The sequence below is a fragment of the Eulemur rufifrons genome, chromosome 28 (assembly GCF_041146395.1).
Source record: "Eulemur rufifrons isolate Redbay chromosome 28, OSU_ERuf_1, whole genome shotgun sequence".
Lineage (NCBI taxonomy): Eukaryota > Metazoa > Chordata > Mammalia > Primates > Lemuridae > Eulemur > Eulemur rufifrons.
Genome location: NC_091010.1, coordinates 42,361,721 through 42,365,300, shown reverse-complemented (window position 1 = coordinate 42,365,300; position 3,580 = coordinate 42,361,721). Strand labels below are relative to the sequence as shown.

Here is a 3,580-nt window from a genome sequence, read left to right as displayed (position 1 = left end):
CTGTCCACAAGACTACAAGATAAATTGGATGAGTGTCACATAGTGATTCTCATTTTACAAAAGTAACTAATTAGATTAACACAAGAAAATACCGTTGGGGTGGCAGAAAAATTCCACAGAAGTCAGCTTTCTAGACAATTTTAAAAATTCATACAAATGTCATGAAAATAAATGTAATTCCATTTCACAAAAACCACTGAATCATGTATAACAACTTCTTTGTAATCAATAAGTTTATAAACACATGAATTATAGATAATCAGTCATCGGAATGGGAGGTAGGAATACTAACATATAGGAGGCCAAAATAAAAATAACTTAAAATGGTCAAATTCTAGAAACTTATGATTTCAGATGAGAAGGGGGACACAATGACCACAAGCTGGTAGAAAGGATCAAAACCTATCGTCCTGCCATTATCATCCATAAAATATTATCATTTTCTGCTTTTCTTCTTCACAAAAGTACCAGATTGAAGGGTTTAGAGGCTTTCAAATGGACACTACTTATAAAGGCAATTTTGATGGTTTAACATAGAAATTACCCTAAATGTGGGAACCCAACATGAGACTATTAAAAATATGCCTTTCTATGCAAAATTTAGTATGCATATCTTAGCATTTTAAATGAGCACTTTGCAACCGAGACCAAATATCAATCATCTCTTGAGGTTTTCGACTGTGTACTAACATCAGATCTACACAGGAACAAATGTTATTCTTGTTTTTCTCCACCATATCAAATGTCCTGAAGCCTTTGTGTTTCTCTGGACCGAGGCCGAGTTTCTGAAGGCACATTCCAGTATAAACGTCACCGATGGGGGAGAGGTGGACCCGGTGGGTGACATTGTACAGCCTCAGGGCCAGGTGGCCGGAGGAGAGGAATCCCCCTGCCCCGCCTAGGGTGGGTGGACGCCGGAGTAAACAACTTCCGGGATGTCAGTTTCTTATCCCGGTGGGATCCAGCACTGCGGATCGCATCACCTATGAACAAATCTGTGGCTTTGTTCTTGGATAAGCTATTCAAGTAATTCAGAATGTAACGGGTGTTCACAAACACACCGTCATCGCCCTTGAAGACGAACTCAGCGTCTGGGAAGGAAATACCCCCCTGAGAAACAGCACTTCCTTCAGAGACAAGCTGAAGAAAGTGTCTCTGAAGCTCTACCTAAGAATGCCTTGGTGCTCCCCACTCTCAAATTTCAGCATATCTGGAAGGTCGGGGTGGTTGTCCTCCAGGGGAGTCTGGCCCAGCCCAGCGGGAGGACACGCACCCGGGCCTGGTTCCCCAAGTCACCCTCTCTGCCCCAGGGTTCCCGGATCGCCTGTCTTCTGGCACGATGTGCAGCGAGGGACTTAATTAATCGCCAGCAAGAAGAATGGTTTCTTTGCACACTTACGCAGCTGATCTATAAGCAGTGAATAGTTGTGACATCTCAAATACAGCAGAAAGTCTTTAAATCTGTCCGGCAGATTGTTAAAACCTGTAACGACTGACGTGATCCTCCAATCAGGTTCACGGCTTATATGGGAAAAACCGTTCCCTTTCTCTGTCTGGGTGGCCAACACACTCAGGATGGGATTGTACTACTTGTTCCGCTTTTCTAGTTCTCTGTTTTTTTTTTGTTTTTTTTTTTTGTTTTTTTTTGAGACAGAGTCTCACTCTGTTGCCCGGGCTAGAGTGAGTGCCATGGCGTCAGCCTAGCTCACAGCAACCTCAAACTCCTGGGCTCAAGCGATCCTACTGCCTCAGCCTCCCGAGTAGCTGGGACTACAGGCATGCGCCACCATGCCCGGCTAATTTTTTCTATATATATTTTTAGTTGGCCAGATAATTTCTTTCTATTTTTAGTAGAGACGGGGTCTCACTCTTGTTCAGGCTGGTCTCGAACTCCTGAGCTCCAGTGATCCGCCCGCCTCGGCCTCCCAGAGTGCTAGGATTACAGGCGTGAGCCACCGCGCCCGGCCCGCTTTTCTAGTTCTCTGTTTCAGTATGCCTGGGGAGGTCAGGTATCTTCCAGAACTTCTCTTTGGGTATTACTACTTACCCTTTCCCATTTTTTTTCTTGGCTACTGTTTTTGGAGACTTCCATAATCAAATAAATAAAGACGTTTGCCATCATCACCAACAATTTTATTCTTCCACGTCCAACACTCATTTCTCATATCTGTGGCCACCTCGTAGGTGTCCAAGGCCTAAGGTGGTGCCCTGGTTGGCACTGCCACCAGATACTCAGGTTTATGAAGCCACCCAAGACATTTAGGGAAGGGTGGAGTTGTTGGTTCTCGTGGTGTCATACCCGTCTCAGGAAGCCGGAAATGCAAATCCCATGCCTGACCAACCCGAGCGTGGTCCAAGGGGCAGGGTGGATACCCAGGCGTGGCCTGAACAGCTGAACTCTGACCGCTGCCTTCCCTGCACTGCTGGGCTCCCTCCACCATGGGGCCTTGGTGCCAACCACACCCTAGGACCACTGACGCACACTGCTATGCCGGCTCGCCAGAGCACTGCCTTCCAAGGTGAGTCCCAGCCGCAGTTAACACAACTCTGGGGCCCACAGGTAAGCTAGGCCTGACGGGGTGAAGTTACCCTGGTTTTCAGGATTTCCTTCTTTATTAAGGCTAAATAATATTCCATTGTACGTATGTACACCACATTTTCTGTATCCATCTGTCTGTCGATGGAAACGTAGGTTGCTTCCAGGTCTTGATTGCTGTGAATGACGCTGCAATGATCCCAGGAGTGCAGGTGTCTCTTTGAGATTCTGATTTCAGTCTACCGCCATACCGCCTGAACGCACACTGATCTCGGATCTAAGCATGGTGGGGCCCGACTTGTACTTGGATGGGAGATTCTGATTTCAATTCCTTTGGATGCATACCCAGAAGTGGGATTTCTGGATCATATGGAAGTTTTATTTTTAATTTTTTGAGGCACCTCCAACTGTTTTCCGTAGTGGCACACCGATTTGCATTCCCTCTAACAATGTAAAGGGTCCCCTTTTCCCCGTGTTCTTGCTTGTTGAATTTTAAAGTATCACCTTTAAAAGAGAAAAACAGGGTATAATTTTAAAAATAAAAATATTTCAAGAAATGTTCCCAGGACATTTGAAAACCATTGGTTTCCACAGCAAGTCTAAACCATCTAGATCCACACCACAAGGGGGTGCTGTGGGATATTGAATGAGTCACCCCACTGGCACCTTGGCTTCCTCCTCTGTAAAATGAGGATAGCACTCCTTGCAGAGCCATGGTGAAGATGAAAAGATACAGCCGTGAAAGTGAGCGTCCTGGGAGCTGGCCTTTAACTTTTCTAAACATGAATAGGGGTTGGGATAAGGTGAGACCAAAAAATCCTTGTTCTGACCAATTCTATTTCTAAAGCAAGAACAAAGAGTTCAATGCTTTTCAATTTCCTCCTTTGACCTAAATCTCTTCTCACACTCCAAATCGGTGCTAGACTGAAAAGAAGCTTAGAAGTCAGCCTTCTTGGTTCAACCTCTCCTTAAAGATTCTGGCAAAAGTTATGCACCTTAAGCCCAGAAAACTGAATGGAAGGCTGAATTTTAAATATGATTCCT

General features: G+C 45.1%; 1 pseudogene; it reads right to left on the bottom strand.

Annotated features, from left to right (window-relative positions):
* Window positions 1-614: 614 nt before the first annotated feature.
* Window positions 615-2,158, bottom strand: LOC138376445 (N-acetyllactosaminide beta-1,3-N-acetylglucosaminyltransferase 2-like; annotated as a pseudogene).
* Between the last annotated feature and the right edge of the window lie 1,422 nt (window positions 2,159-3,580).